The sequence below is a fragment of the Kogia breviceps genome, chromosome X (genome assembly GCF_026419965.1).
Source record: "Kogia breviceps isolate mKogBre1 chromosome X, mKogBre1 haplotype 1, whole genome shotgun sequence".
In the NCBI taxonomy this organism is placed as follows: Eukaryota; Metazoa; Chordata; class Mammalia; order Artiodactyla; family Physeteridae; genus Kogia; species Kogia breviceps.
The window spans coordinates 29320581-29337445 of NC_081330.1; the positions used below are offsets into that span (position 1 = coordinate 29320581).

The window sequence follows — 16865 nt, forward strand, 5'->3', positions numbered from 1 at the left end:
TTTGATTTAATTTTCTACATTAAAAATATTTGTTGAAATATATATTTTGAAACTATAATACATTACATGTTTTAATACGTAATACACAAATATTAACATATGAGAAACATTAAAATAATTTATGCTACCACTTGACTTATTTTGTTGCAGACCTTATAGTAAAGCTACTTTTGCATTCTTGTGCAAATAAGGTCTCTTGCAAGATGAACTGTTAAAACTGTTAGCATTTGCCGCTACTTAACTGTGTAAGAATTTTCTCAATACTGTACAACCAAAATTAAAAAAAGTACAAATAAATTGGATGCTAGTATAAGAATGTAGTTCCCATGGTTACCAGGGGGTAAGGGAGGGGAGGGATAAATTGGAAGATTGGGATTGACATATACACACTACTACATATAAAACAGATAACTAATAAGGACCTACTGTATAGCACAGGGAACTCTACTCAATACTCTGTAATGGCCTATATGGGAAAAGAATCTAAAAAGGAGTGGATATATGTATATATATAACAGATTCACTTTGCTGTACACCTGAAAATAACACAACATTGTAAATCAACTATACTCCAATAAAAATGTTTTTAAAAAAGAATCTGGTTCCCTTACCCTTGATTTTAGATTTTTGTGTTTATCAGAAGAACCTCATTTTTCCTCACTGATTGACTTTATGATCCATAAATGTAATGATTTTTAGCTTAGAAAATAAATTCATATTAATAAAATATAATTTTTATCTGTTTTATACATTGGGGTCTGTGTCAGACTTTTGTCTACGAAAGCATTCATCTGATTTGGAAAATTTTTTAAAGTCTGGTTCTTCGAGGAAGATGTGGTCACTGCTGCTGCAGAGCGCTGGTCCACCTGGTCAGGAAGCCACGCCGCAGCCATGGCTTTTCAAGACCCCTGAAAGACTCCCCTGGCGCCAGAAGTGGCGACTCACTGAATTAGAATTACCTTAACCAGCCGCAACACAAAATCTTTGGAGAAGGTATGTGCTGACTTGATCAGAGGCACAAAGTAAAAGAATCTCAAAGTGAAAGGACTAGTTCGGATGCCCACCAAGACTCTAAGAATAACTACAAGGAAAACTCTTTGTGGTGAGAGGTTCTAAGACTTGGGATTGATTTCAGATGAGGATCCACAAGCGACTTCATTACCTTGCACAGCCCTTCTGAGGCTGTTAAACAGGTTACTTCCATCAGTATTGAGCCAGGAGTCAAGGTTGAAGTCGCCATTGCAGATGCTTAAATCGACCTTTTTCATAAATTGATAATCAGTTGTGATTTTTTTTTTTAAAGTCTGAAACCCAATATTCAACAGGCATAAGGGAGCCTCTGAAAGTTTGGGGGTAGAAGGGTATAAATCTTAAGTCTTTTCAGTTTTTCTGGTAGCAGTGTGAGCGATGGATTGAAGGGGAAAGGGTACAGACTGAAATCAGGGAGACCAGTTAGAAGATCACTTCCAAAGTATAGCTGGGGGCTTCCCTGGTGGCGCAGTGGTTGAGAATCCGCCTGCCGATGCAGGGGATACGGGTTCGTGCCCCGGTCCGGGAGGATCCCACATGCTGCGGAGCAACTAAGCCCGTGAGCCATGGCCACTAGGCCTGCGCGTCCGGAGCCTGTGCTCCGCAACGGGAGAGGCCACAACAGTGAGAGGCCCGCGTACCACCAAAAAAAAAAAAAAAAAACAAAAAAACAAAGTATAGCTGGGAGTGAGTAGGGTCTAAACTAGGAGGCAGGGCAGTAGACATGGGGAGGAGAAGATGGATGGGAGACATGCTGAATGTGGAATTGACTTGACTTGACAAGACTTGACAACTGATTAAGCACGAGAGAGGGCAGTCAAAGCTGACATGCTGAGGTTTAAAACATAAGCCCCCAAGACAATGGCAGTCCTGTTCTTTAGCTCTTACACAAAGAAAGAACAGCAGATTGGGGGTGCAGGAGCAGGAGATGATGAATTCAGTTAGGGATACATTGATTTTAAGTGTCTGTGGGTCTAAAGCTCAGGAAATGGTTCTGGGCTGGACACAGAGCTAGAGATTTGGGATCGATCCACTTGGAATCCATGAAGCCCCAAAATTCCTACTGCAAACTGTAAACAGTAGTTTAATTAGATTGCGTGTTACCATTTTGGCCAATACTTTCAAGTCAAAAGGCATATGATAGCAATTTAAATTTTTTTGTTTCATTCTAAATGAAGTAGCAGTTTCTCTCGGTCTGTGCTAGATAGTGAGTTATTACATCGGGTAGTGGTTTTCCAGCTTAAATTATAGAATGCTTACGGCAGAACCTGGGTAGACCTTGCAAGACCCATGTCAGAGCATTGACCTTGTAGAGCTAGGTAGCCCTAAGAGGATCACAGCTGAAGATAATACAGCTACATCCCAAATCTGCCACTGACTACAAGAGGCTTATGTTTCAATAGTAGGAATATTTATCTAATGCCAGAATGATGTGAATTATGGCCATCATGCAAAAATCCCAGTGCTGCTAAAGAAAACTAATTATTTACTAAACAGAGTTGTTACTGTGATATGCTTACAAGTTGCAATCTGATAAATAATGGAACTTTAGGACTCAAATGGCCTATAAAGTTCCAGCTCAACTTTCTAAATGAACAATTAACCCAAAGTTATACTTGGTAGTGGAGCTCAGAACTCAGGTCAGCCCACTGTGCTTCCCATGACATCATATTTGATCTAATTCCATTCCTTTATTTTGTAAGTACAGTAGTCCTCTAATTCAGTGGGATATCTGGCATATAGGGGCAATTAACCTTATCTGTAAAAGGATGTATACGTATCAAGCAGTGCTTGACCTGAGGGGAGATGAGGAAGCTGCCATCATTCTACAGCCTTTTACCTTTGTGGATCAGCTTTTTCTTATTTCTCCTTGTACATATTTGCATATAGAACAGTTGGAGAGTGTGGATTATACAAGTGATAGCTAAATCTGCAAGGAAATTATCTATGTCAGAATGTCAAAGTACTAAAAGTTAAGGGGTGAGTGATGGGAAGGCGACAGTCACACTTTGAATGTGTGGAAACTAAGCAGTGTGGCTCATCTCCCTCTTTTTTCCCCCCCGATCCTTACCAAACCCCTCATTTATGACATCCTGGAAATGGTACCTACCTCAGAGTGGTGAACGGAACTCAGGACAAACTTAAGTCAAGAGGTGATCTTTTTATTAAAGCAATGAGAATGTATTTTGTCCAGTTGAAAGAGATTGGCTTTGATTAAGAGTGGCACCAAGTTTGAAGCAATCAAATAATACTCTTTCACACTTTAAATATTTGGAATGATCACAGTCACTTTTTCAAATAGTGTCTCTCAACTTTTATCACAATCCTAAACTGTGTAATACTGAGTCTTTGTAATCCTAAAGAGGTTATTAAAGTAGCTTAAAATGGGAATTAGATCATGTGATACTTAATATTTCAAAAATTTTTTTTCTGATTTTAAAAACAAGATATAATCATTGTAGAACACTTTAAAAAGTACAGGAAAAGTGTGAAAAAGAAAACAAACTTCACTCATTATCCCATCCTCTTTTGTGGTACCTGTTTTTAATGAAATGCACATATAAGTGTAATTACTTTAAAAACAGTAAACAGGGCTTCCTTGGTGGCGCAGTGGTTGAGAATCCGCCTGCCGATGCAGGGGACACGGGTTCGTGCCCCGGTCCGGGAAGATCCCACATGCCGCGGAGCGGCTAAGCCCGTGAGCCATGGCCGCTGAGCCTGCGCGTCCGGAGCCTGTGCTCCGCAACGGGAGAGGCCACAACAGTGAGAGGCCCGCCTAGCACCAAAAAACAAACAAACAAAAAACAGTAAACATTGAAATGAAGTAAATCTGTGGGATAAATTGATTATCATTTGGCTTTTAGGATTCAAATGTCCTCCATCCCAGACAGATAGGAAGGGAGCAGAGTGGCCCAGTGGCTCTGCAGGAGAGTCGCTGATCAGCAGGGTGATCTTGAGGGCCTGACAGCCGATAGGACACATTGTCATTGTTGAGGTCATCATGGTGGCAGAGCAGGCTGGTTCTGGACAAAATCTCATCCTGCCTCTGTCCTCCCATCTCACCTTTAAGTTAGTCAGTTGACATCTGTTTATTAAGCAGAACTGAGTTAGGCATAAATACAGAGAGGGGATAGAGAAGCCATCTGGAGATTAAAAACTAGTGGCAATGATAAGCATTAAAGAATTATGCCAAGAAACAGAGCCGTGGCATTGGTGCGCTTCTGTGAGTTCCATTCTGAATGCTCTCCTTTTTATGTAATTAAAATGCTGAGAGATATATTTTGCCTACATAATCTATTACATACAGGATATTCCTATGCACATAATGCATTTATTTATACATATACAAGGTAGTGTAGGCAAACCACCAATATTGTACTTTCTGGGAGATTTAAATGATTGATAATGGTAATTTTCACTCTACTCTTTTCACTTCATGTGCTGATTTTAGATCCTCACCCCTGCGTGAGCTGGAACTGTAGAAAGGGTTGGGAGGGAGGAACACAAGGTTCTAAGAGCCAAGATAACCAAAGAGAACTATTTAGATTGGGAAAGCAGCAGACACTCACTGCTTCCACACTTTCCCAGAGACCCTGTTTGGGTAAATACTAAGATCAAAAACAATTAAAAAAAAAAAAAAAAAGCTCCCAGGGAGCAGTTCAACTTTGCAGAAAAAGAAGGTAGGAATGGAAAATTGAGGGGCTATCTCAGGCAGTGGTTCTAGTTCAGAAATGTTCAACCCCATTCTTCCTACAGAGCTGCTCTTTGTTTCATGTTTGATTTCTTCTACATGAATAATTCCCATTCTTGTGTTCAGATGCAACAATCCAGCATTCATTGTCATGATAAAAATAGAAAATGACAGGCATTGATTTTTCACAGCAATTAGCCCTACATCTGTTTTCTGATTTCTTGAGCATATACAGGCAAAACAGGCAGGACAGTAATGTGGAAGAGAGTGCCTCATGCATTTAATGGGAGACAGTTGTTTTGGCAAGTAAGGTGTGATGAAGGACTCTGTATTGGAGAGGGATTTTTTTTTTTTTTTTTTTTTTTTTTTTTTTTTTTTTTTTTGCGGTACGCGGGCCTCTCACTGTTGTGGCCTCTCCCGTTGCGGAGCACAGACTCCGGACGCGCAGGCTCCGCGGCCATGGCTCACGGGCCCAGCCGCTCCGCGGCACGTGGGATCTTCCCGGACCGGGGCACGAACCCGCGTCCCCTGCATGGGCAGGCGGACTCCCAACCACTGCGCCACCAGGGAAGCCCAGGAGGGGGATTTTTAAAAATCCATTTCAGATTTAACCTTCTGTCGTGTGTAAGAAACACCTGCTAAGAAGATCAGATTTCATATAGCTAAAATAACAATGACTTTATCAGGTTTTCCTTAATCTCTTCTAATACTTGCCATTCGAAGGACTGTTTCTCAACCCCATCTGTTTTGATTGTACCAAAAGGACCTGATTAGCTCAATTAGGATAATGTATACAGCAGCATTTTGTAAAAATGTTTCAGGACGATAAGGTATTGTTATTCTTCATTCATTTCATAAATATTTATTGAGGGACTATTCCGTGCCAGGTACTATGCTAGATACTGGGAAAATATCAATAGTATGTACTAGATACAAGGCAGGCAAAAGTGCTAGTCCAGGCTCTCATGGAGCTTTCATTTACTTCAATAAGTGTTCCCTGGTTCCCCTTCCACCCCTCCCGCTGTGATGGGTGCACATCTCCATCACAGCACTTACCTCACTATAGCATGATAGGTCCTGGTTTACCTGTCTATCTCTTGTTATCTTTTGAGCTCCTCAAAAACAGAGGGCGTGTCCCCTTAGCTCCTTGGTATCTATGGTGCCTGCCTTACACATAGTATGTATTTAATTCATGTTTATAGTAATGGATCAATTAATGAATGGTGGTTAATGTTGGCCCTGCAACCACAGACTTTCAGTCCAGACCATAAAATAGGCAGTGACATGTATAGTCTAGCCCCTTTTTACACATGAGGAACTTGAGCCCCACTGATATGCTATACGACTTCAGGCAAAGCAAATTATCATTCTGTCTCAGTATTGCCAACTGTAAAGTGGAGATAAAAGAATTTTAGAGCTGAAAGAAATTTCACAAAGGTCTCCTTGTCCAAATACTTCATTTGAGACGTGAATAAAGTGACACCCAGAAACGCTCAGCAGCTCTTCCAAAGGGAAATTAGTAGAGGATCTTCTGGCACCCATAATAATTCTCTTTTCACAATTCCTTGCTGTTTCTCTCTGTAAGCCTTAGTAGTATCACAAGATTGCTCTAAAGTTACAGAGGAAGAATAGATATGGATGCTGTGATTGGAGTATAATTAAGTGCTACCACTTTGGAAAAAAACATTGGCATTATGTACTAAAGATGCACATCCCCTGGGAATTCCCTGGCAGTCCAGTGGTGGTTAGGACTCCATGCTTCCACTGAGGGGGGCCCGGGTTCAATCCCTGGTCAGGGAACTAAAATCCTGCCAAGCTTCGTGGTGCAGCCAAAAAAAAAAAAAAAAAAAAAAAAAGATGCATATCCCCTATGACCTAGAGGTTCAATCCTAGTAATACACTCTAGAATTCTTGCACATGTACATAAAGAGGCATGCACAGGAATATTCACAGAAGCTTTGCCAATAATAGTAAAGAAACAAAATGAGAAACAACCTCAATATTCATTGATAGGATGGATCAATAAATTGAGGCATTCACACAGATTGGAGTATGATATAGCAAAGAAAACAAATCTCATAAAGATAATGTTGAGTGAAAAAAGCAAGAGGACTAGTTAATATAATCCATGGGAAGTTCATTTATAAGCAAAGCTAAGTAATATGTGGTAAAGCAATAAATAGCAATGAGATTGACAAATACAAAATACTGAAAAGCCTAGTGTAACATCAATATTCAGCCCAAACCAAATGTCACCATTTTAGAATGAACTTGTGAGATATACGAACAAACCTGAAACTTCATTTTTATTTATTTATTTATTTATTTTTGCCGTACGCGGGCCTCTCACTGCTGTGGCCTCTCCCGTTGCGGAGCACAGGCTCCGGACGCGCAGGCTCAGCGGCCACGGCACACGGGCCCAGCCGCTCCGCGGCACGTGGGATGTTCCCGGACCGGGGCACGAACCCGTGTCCCCTGCATCGGCAGGCGGACTCTCAACCACTGTGCCACCAGGGAAACCCGATTATGAAAATCAATTCTTACTACACTACCATTAGTTAACATTTTAGAATTAAATTTTTTTTTTTTTTTTTTTTTACATTCAGAACAGGAACACGTTTTTTTTTTTAAACCCTGTCAACTGCTAGATCGCTTCTGTGGACACTGAACTGCACATTTGTGAAACTAAATAGATAGTCACTGTCCACTGAGGTCTGTGCAAAGACAAGGTATTTTTAGGGTGCCTCAATTGTAGTTAGTATTTTCTTCTTTACTCTTTATATTCTCTTTTACCTAGAGAGAATCGAAGATGCTTTGTCGTAGGTGATTTGGGAGTTTTTTCTTGTGAAATTTTCAGGTGATAAAGTTGATATTCCATTCCTTTTTTTAAGCTTTTTATTTAAACTGTTTTCTGTCTTAATTTCTGTTTGTTTATTTATTTTTGTAGTTTGGCCGCATTGCATGGCATGCGGGATGGTTCCCCACCCAGGGATCAAACCCGGGCCTCCGCACTGAAAGCATGGAGTCCTAACCACTAGGCCCACCAGGAAACTCCCTTGATATTCCATTCTTAATTCAAACTCACAAAATGTAAAAGATTCTCAAAAAGAACTTTTTCTTGAAAGGCTTATGGTCTAAATCTGCAGTCCCCAACCTTTTTGGCACCAGGGGATGGTTTCATCGAAGACAATTTTTCCACGGGGCAGGGGGGGCAGGGCGGGGGTACCGGGGGATGGTTCAGGTGGTAATGTGAGCTACGGGGAGCTCACTTTGTGCTGTGCAGCCTGGCTCCTAACAGGCCGCAGACCGGACCGGTACCAGTATGCGGCCTGGGGGTTGGGGACCCCTGATCTAAATGGAATTAAATACCTGAAGATTACACTCAGTCCTTGAAGGTTATTTTGTTTCATGTTCGAAATACAAGTATACTAAATAGTTCAAAAATATTAGAATTATATAATCTAATCTATCCTACTTGACCTTGAATTATTGAATTTTTATAACATTCATTAGCTCAAAAGTATATAATTTTCTTCATAGACTTATATAGTGAATATACTCTTCTTTAATATTCATAGTCTTAATCTATTTCCCTGCTTAACTGTTTGATTGTCATAATCATTGTACTTGTATATAACCTTAACAGCTCTTTTATATAACTCTTATTTATATTGCAGCATTTTATTCTTGCAATAATAAGGGAATTCTTAGTTCATGTATCATCTAGAATGCCTACCTATATTTGAAACAATATTTTGACACTCATAATAATTCCAAATGCTGTGCCTTGGTCATGCACAAGTACAGAAAAACCGAAATGATGTTGTTGTGGGCATTGTCTATTCAGCCTTCCAAGGATCTAGATCAAAACCAAAACCAAATAACAGATTTGCCCCAGACGCAGAGTCCAAAACCAGACTTCCAGCATCTCTTTGCTGGACAGTGGGTTCACAGGTGTTGTGAGTATGCTTTCTAATTTGCATGTAATTAAAGATTTATTTAAAGGGATCTGATATTTAATAATTAAAAATTACAGTGATCTGGAGGCATTTTGAAAAAAAGAGTATCATATAAGGATAATTCAAGTGGTAGTCCATGCCTCCTTTTCCCTTTTCTTCTTTGCAGTTTTCTCAGCCAGTTTTTTTCAAGAGGCCCCATCCACTATGACCTCTCAAATTCAGCACTCAAGTGCTCCTATGACTGGCTGTCCAGACCTGGCAGCAGGTGCCCCACGTAGCAGCATTCACACTCAGGCTGTGCCGTGGCGAAGGCTTGACCAGTGTTTCTTTGGGTACCATATACACCCCTGGCAGACATTGAGGTAGGCATATAGATGTTAACAGACCCTCCCTTGGTACAAATTATTCCTAAGAAGATTTAATGAACTAAGCATGTTAACAGTTAGTAGCTTAAACACCATTTACATTTACAGTGAACTCCCTGGAGGTAAAAGAATTCTTATGCAGGAATTAGTTGATTGCCTTAAGGAAAAGTATTAATGTCCACCCACTTATGCTTATGGACCCAAAGACCTAAAGAGTCCAACTCTGTTAGGTAACCAAGGACATACCACATAATTATCCCCTTCGTCCTTCTTTGTTTTTGTTTTGGAATTGGGGGCTTATGATAAGAGACATTCTCTTTTAATGAGAGATCAATGATTTTGCAACTAACGAGTAGCGAGGGGACTTTGTTTTGAGAATTTGCTATGGCCTGAAAACTTAGATGTAACCATCTGATAATAGGAAGGGTCTACCGTGAATATTTTATTGGTACTATTAGAGGTAGTAGAAGTAGAACTATTAGTAATAGGTATTATTAGAACAATGGGGGAAGGGCAATTGTCACATTATCAAGATGGTTGCATGCAGTGGCATAAGAACATGGGTGTTGAACTCAAATGACACTGCTGTTCAGTCCTGGTTCTGCCATGTCACCAACTGTGGGAACCAGGACAAGTTGCTTAATGTCTCTGAGGCTCCATTTTTGCTTCTATAACATGAGGGTGAGAATGGGGCCTATTTCATAGTGCTGTTAAGAGGACTGAATGAGCTAATGCCTGTAAAGTACTTAGCACGTTTCCTGGCACAAATGTGCTCAATAAACATTATAAATAGAATTTTTTTATTATAGAGGCTAAGTTATTATCATTATCTGTAAACTTTATTTATGGCTGTCTTATGATACTTATTACTGTCTATCTTATATCAGAGTTATTTACATAAAGGCTAAACTACTGAACTAAACTCCTTGGGGGAAAATTGCTTGTCTGATGCATACACTGAACACTATACGGCCTAGCGCACTGAGGCAGCCCTAAATCACAGTAGCTGTCAAACATTTTTAACCATGACCCAAGGCAAGATATATATTTTACATCATAACCAAATATGTAGACATGATTGAATTTAGAAAGTTTTACAAGACACACCTTACTATGTGCAATGCACTCTGATATTTATTTTTCCATTCTGTTTCATTCCATTAAAAAACAATCTCACCTTGACCCACTAAATTCACTACTGGGTCTCATCCTATGGTTTGAAAATCCCTGGGCTGGACCATGAAGCAGCCCTGGACCTTCCCACCAAAGGTGGTGATGTGGTTAGTGAGAAGCTAACAGAATTGCTGGGCAAGGGCCAAATGGCAGCTGCTTTCAGGACACTTAGGGACCAAATCTAAATAGCATAGATGAGGCAGATCAAGAACACTAGGGATGGGGAGGAGAGTGCTTTAACTTGGAACTGCAGAATTTTGAAGGTAAATCTTCCAGTACAGAGCTGGATCATTCTAGGAGTTTTATTGAAAAACAAAGAAAGGTTTTTAATTAATTAATTAATTTATTTTTGGCTGTGTTGGGTCTTTGTTGCTGTGCGAGGGTTTTCTCCCGTTGCGGCGACCGGGGGCCACTCTTCATCGCGGTGCGCGAGCCTCTCACTGTTGCGGCCTCTCCCGTTGCGGAGCACAGGCTCCAGACGCGCAGGCTCAGTAGTTATGGCTCACGGGCTTGGTTGCTCCAAGGCATGTGGGATCTTCCCAGACCGGGGCTCGAACCCGTGTCCCCTGCATTGGCAGGCAGATTCCCAACCACTGCGCCACCAGGGAAGCCCCAAAGAAAGGTTTTTTTTTTTTTTTTTTTTTTTTTTTTTTTTTTTTTTAAAAAAAACCCAAAACACAAAGAAAGGGAAAAAGTAGGAACAGGCATCAAGTCCCTGGAAATGAGGCTGGCAGTACAGAAAGCCAGGTGGGTATTGGTATCTCTTCCGCTCCAGGAACTCTCCACTTTTTAAGAAAAGTTTTTATTTTGGAGCATAGTTGATCAACAATGTTGTGATAGTTTCAGGTGTACAGCAAAGTGATTCAGTTTATATATATATATATATATATATATATATATATATATATATATATATATATATTCTTTTTCAGGTTCTTTTCATTATAGGTTATTACAAGATATTGGATATAGTTCCCTATGCTATACAGTAGGTCCTTGTTGGTTATCCATTTTAAATGTAGCAGTGTGTACATGTCAATCCCAAACTCAGGAACTCTCCTTTTGTTTTTTCCAGATTTTTCTTTTCCTATCAAAAATAACTTGGGAGTGTTTTTTTTTAAAACCTGGAAAGTGAGAAGACTATAAAGTATGCATGTGTACACACATACCCCCCCCAACTTAAAAAAATCCTGTTTAATTGTCTTGTCTTGATTCAGTGGATTCAACGTCCTCCCCCTTCCTTCCTGCTTTTTCCATAAGCCTAAACTCCCATCTTTTTCTGTCTTATTTTCCTTTAAACATGATTTTGGTCTAAGAGCTTTTGCTTCCACAGCCTCATAACTGTTTCAAGGCCCAGACCATTTTACAATCTGATCTTCAATCTTATGGTTTCCACTTTCAATTTCTTTTTCCTTCCATTTGATCCTTCTACACAGCAAGTTAGGTTTAGTCATTCTTTCATTCATTGAGTCTAGCAATTTGTTGAGTACTTATTATGTGCCAGATACATACTACCTGCTGCTCAGGTAGTAGTGATCAGAAACAAGTTCCTTGGGCTTCCCTGGTGGCTCAGTGGTTGCGAATCCGCCTGCCAATGCAGGGGATACGGGTTCGTGCCCCGGTCCGGGAAGATCCCACGTGCCGCGGAGCGGCTGGGCCCGTGAGCCGTGCCCGCTGAGCCTGTACGTCCGGAGCCTGTGCTCCGCAACGGGAGAGGCCACAACAGTGAGAGGCCCGTGTACCGCAAAAAAAAAAAAAAACAAACAAGTTTCTTAATGTTACAGGGCTCATAGTCAGGTAGGGGACGCAGACACTAAGCCTATAATCACACAAAGAAATAAAAGCAGCCACTGTGATATATGCAATACAGGAGAGGTATGTGACAATTTGAGAGCATTCATAAATCGTTGACCAGTCAGGAAAATGTTCTTTGGGGAAGTAAGGTTTGAGCTGAGAACTGAAGGATGGGGAGCAGTTCGGAAAAAGGATTGGGAGCATCCAGGCAGGTAGAACATGGCCCTGGGGTGGGAGGGAGCAGGTTGACTGAAAGGGACTACGAGAAGGCTAGTGAGGTAGCAGGAAGTTTCTAGAGAGTATAGTGGGAAACAGTTCTGGCTTCATGCTGCAGAAATTCATGCACTACTTTTTCTAGTCTATGTTAGGGAGTTTTGACGTTATCCTAAGGGCAATGGCAACCCATTAGAAAGTTCTGTGGGTCCTTGTGTACGGTGGTGGTGGGGAGGATGTGACCATATTTATTTCGGAAAATGCCACTTTGGCTACAGTGCGGAGAATGAATCGGTAGCTGGGTGAATGTGAATACAGATAAAATTTTAAAAGCTGTCGTTTACGTTGTGCTTATTGTGTGTTAAGCACTTGTTGTAAAGGGTTTTTCTACATGCTGTCACTGAATCTTCACAACAACCCCATGTGAACGTGGTAGCTACTGTTATTATCCCCACTTACCCTGTGAAAAAAACTGAAGCTCAGAGAAGTGAAGATAGTTGCCCAAGATGGCACAGCTGGAATGTGGCAGAGCTGGGATTCGATACCTTGAGGCTGTTCAGCAGTACCTCTTAATCTCACTCACCTATTTCTTTCCTCCTCCCACACCCTCCCCTCTGGCAGTCACCTGTGTGTCCTCTGTATCTATAATTCTGTTTCTGTCTTGTTATGTTTGTTCATTCGTTTTGCTTTTTGGATTCCACACATACGCAAAATCATATGGTATTTGTCTTTCTCTGTCTGACTTACTTCACTTAGCATATTACCCGCTAGGTCCATCCATGTTGTCGCAAATGGTAAGATTTCATTGTTTCATATGGCTGAGTAATATTCCATTGTATATATACCACATATTCTTTATCCATCCATCTATTGATGGGCACTTAGGTTGCTTCCATATCTTGGCAATTGTAAATAATGCTGCTACGAGCATAGGGGTGCATGTGTCTTTTCTAATTAGTGTTTTTGTTTTCTTCGGATAGAGCTGCCTGATGGTTTTGAATGAAATCGCCATCAGGTGCTGCGTATTTCATAGCCTTGTTGCTTTTCTTCCTCCAAGTCAGGGGTTACTCGGCCTCCTACCTGCAGATTCAATCCTGCCCGAGTCCCTGGACCAATTCTGATTTTAGACAGGAGGAAGCCAGGCAGTTCCAGCCTAGCCATGTCGTTTTCAGTATGAGGTTATCATTGTTGCCCTAACTTGTTTCCCATTTCTGAAATCTGGCTTTCTTCCATGAATCTGAGTCCTTGTCTTGGCCAGATGAAACAAGGACTATGAAAATGCTTTGGAAATGATAATGCTTAATATAGGTATCTAGCATAGGGTGTGAGTACAGAGTAAATTTTCAGGAAATAGTAGTTATTGCTACCTGGATCATGGCTTGGTTACTGCAAGTCACAAAGTCACAAGGGGTAGAGTTAAATTGCAGTATCTTTTCAAGAAGTGACCATCCCTCTCCTCCAGGGATCCTTTTTGTCCTTCTCTTGACAGGGTGCTGCTCTCTCAGATTTTCCATTGACTAGTCTGTGCCCCTTTCCAACCTGGTTCATAAGGTGGAGGGTGGAATATTCAAAAAGAGCATGGATACCGGTATCAGATCTGCATTTGAATTCTGACCGCATGACCTTAGGAAAGGTACTTAACCTTCCTCCAGATTCCTCATCTGTAAAATCGTGTATACCTCATAGACCTTGGACAATTGAAGTAAGCAAAGTGCACAAGGGCATTGGTATTCAATAAGTACGAGCTTCTATTTCTTTCCTTCTTCCATGTACCTCTTCAAATCTGGTCTTAGGCTGTCAGACTCTGAAGCAGTTCTTGTTTTACTGTCGTTAAAAAAAAGTCCCATGGTTTACCAATGGTGTGCTTTAAACTTTGGTCTGTTTTATTCTTGTGCATGCTAAATATGCCACATTAACTTTCTGACCACCAGGATTGTGTGTACCTAATTATTGCTTGACTAGCTCAGTTAATATTAACTGAGAATTTACTTTGTGAAAGGTACCATAGGAAATATTAATCCACCTCATTCCTGACTCTTTACATTGGGTCGACTTACCTGCCCTTCGTTTCAACACACCTTTGTGGGCCTCTCTGAAGCCGGCCCCAATAGCTAGAGGGCAATTCTAGTCAATTGATGCGGCTTCTCTTGCCCCTAATTATTCCTGATTTGATCTTGTCTCCCTGTTTCTCTCCTTTGGCTCTGTACTCTGATTTTGATCATTCCCATCTCTGACCCCTTCAGGATTTGATCTTTTCCCTAAGTTTCCCTTTGGCATTTGGTCTATGGCTGACTGACATCCCTTCTGGCTCAGCTCACCATTTTGGGCCTGGAATTTCCTATTGCCTCTGGTGAGCATATGTCCTTCTTGATACCATTTTCCTGCCCAGTGGGTTCCTAATGCTTGCTCAAATCTGAATTCCATCTAGATAAGTCAATCATGGTAGCCCAGGGTGGGGGAGTGCTAACTAATAAAAATTATGTGACATGTCTTGCTGCCCTGAGGGAACACACACACATACACACACATACACACAAAGCAAGGAATGACTGGTAGGTATCTAGTAACATAAATACAAGTTATTGTTAAAACTGTCTTCTAGTATTTTTAAAAATATACATCAGTGGGGGGAAAAAAGGTATCTTTCAGAGGTGTTTGATTTACAGGTGAGGCGCTCTTAGACAACCCGGTTTAATATACTTTGTAGATATTTAAAAAATAATTTCATGATCAATTTTTCTTAAAACTTAAAAATATTTTGTAGCTCATTTTGCTATTAAGATAATAATTTTAGAATATGTGATTCTCATGCAAAGAAAGTCCCTTTGCAGTAGGGTCAAAATAACTGAAACTTCTTAGCAGAAATATTATGATTGTATTCTTATTTATAGTACATACTTTTCACACTTTTGTTCTACAAGATGTAGCTGAATCCACACTCAAATCTGATATACTCAGTTCTATGAAAATATGATATTCAGGAATTTGATCTTGCAGAATGGATAGGATTCACTTTTACTTGTTTTCCTTTTCTTCTACTGCCATAAACTGTGCAAGTAGGCACAGGCTAGTGGGGAAGCAGTGGAACCTGAGGAAGTACAGGAGAATTTAACAGTCTGTATAATGGCTCCCGAGGATATGGAAATTGAAACGGAATGAGTTCTGGGGGAGAAAGCATTCCAAATAGTGTTGGGATATTGTGATTTCTAACAAGAAATATATATTTGGTCCTCATTCCCATTTCTGGAACAGAGCTGCTAAAACCCTTGGAATTTTCTGGGAGGAGAGCAATAAAGGTGTCTTTTGTTATGTCACTGGAGTGACTTTTGGACCGTGTCTGAGGATGGGAGTAGGTTGTCAGGAGAACCAACCATGTGATTAAAGGGTTGGAACTTTCAGCCCCACCCCTTGATGTCCAGCGAGGGGAGAGGGCCTGGAGGTTGAATCAGTGGTCATTGGCCAATGATTTAATCATTCATGCACATGTAATGAAGCATCCAGAAAAACCTAGAAGGCCAGAGTTCAGAAAGCTTCTGGGTTGGTAAATATGGGAGATTTGGGGAGAGTGGCAACCTGGAGAGGGCATGGAAGCTCCTTGCCCTTTCCCCATACCTTTCCCTGTGCATCCCTTCCATCTGGCTGTTCCTGAGATATTTTTTGATCATAAACTGGTAATCTAGTAAAATCTAGTAATGTGTTTCTCCCAAGTTCTGTGAGCCGCTCTATTAAATTAACTGATCCCAAGGAGAAGGTTGTTGGAACGTACACTCTACAGCTGGTTAGTCAGAAGCACAGGTGATAACCTGAAGTTGGGGGAGGGGGCAGCTTTGTGGGACTGAGCCCTTAACTTACAGAATCTGATGCTATCTCTGGGTGGATAGTGTCAGAATTGAGTTGAATTGTAGGACAGCCAGCTGGTGTCTGGAGAATTGCTTGCTGCTTTGAGGGATAACCTCCCCACCCACCACTGCCACACAAACACAGAAACACACGTTGGAATTGGGTTCAGAACCCAAACTAAGTGTTCAAAGGGACACAGCAAACCCGAGCGCTGAAGAACATCCATGTGCTGCTGTTTGGAATCAGGCAGATAGTTGCTCTTGGTTTGTTGAAGCAGCCCCAGTTCACGGGGTACTGAGAACATTTGGTCTCTGGTCAACCAAGTTGAGGTCAGGGCAGGCATTGAGCCTCAAATTGAGGAACTGGAGTGCAAAGCAAGAATCCAAGGCAGGGGACTTCCCTGGTGGTCCAGTGGCTAAGACTCTGCACTCCCATTGCAGGGGGCCCGAGTTCCATCCCTGATCAGGGAATGAGATCCCACATGCCACAACTAGGAGTTCACAAGACACAACTAAAGATCCCGCATGCCGCAATGAAAGATCCCGCATGCCGCAGCTAAGACCCGGTGCAGCCAAATAAATAAATAAAAATAAAAAACAGAAACCTTGACTTAACATTAAAAAAAAAAAAAGAATCCAAGGCAGGAGGCCACTTTTCTAGACTGAGCAAACCCACTGGGGATTAGAAGAAGAACTAATGTGAGCATGTGCAGGCTTCACTTCTGGTCTGCCGGCTTAAGAAGAGCAAGACTTCTCTCAACTACCAGTCCTCTAGGTCTCGAGACTTTGCTGGCTGAGTGTG

General features: G+C 41.2%; 1 pseudogene; it reads left to right on the forward strand.

Annotated features, from left to right (window-relative positions):
• The first annotated feature begins 891 nt into the window (after positions 1-891).
• Positions 892-1253, forward strand: LOC131747721 (small ribosomal subunit protein uS10-like; annotated as a pseudogene).
• Positions 1254-16865: the final 15612 nt, after the last annotated feature.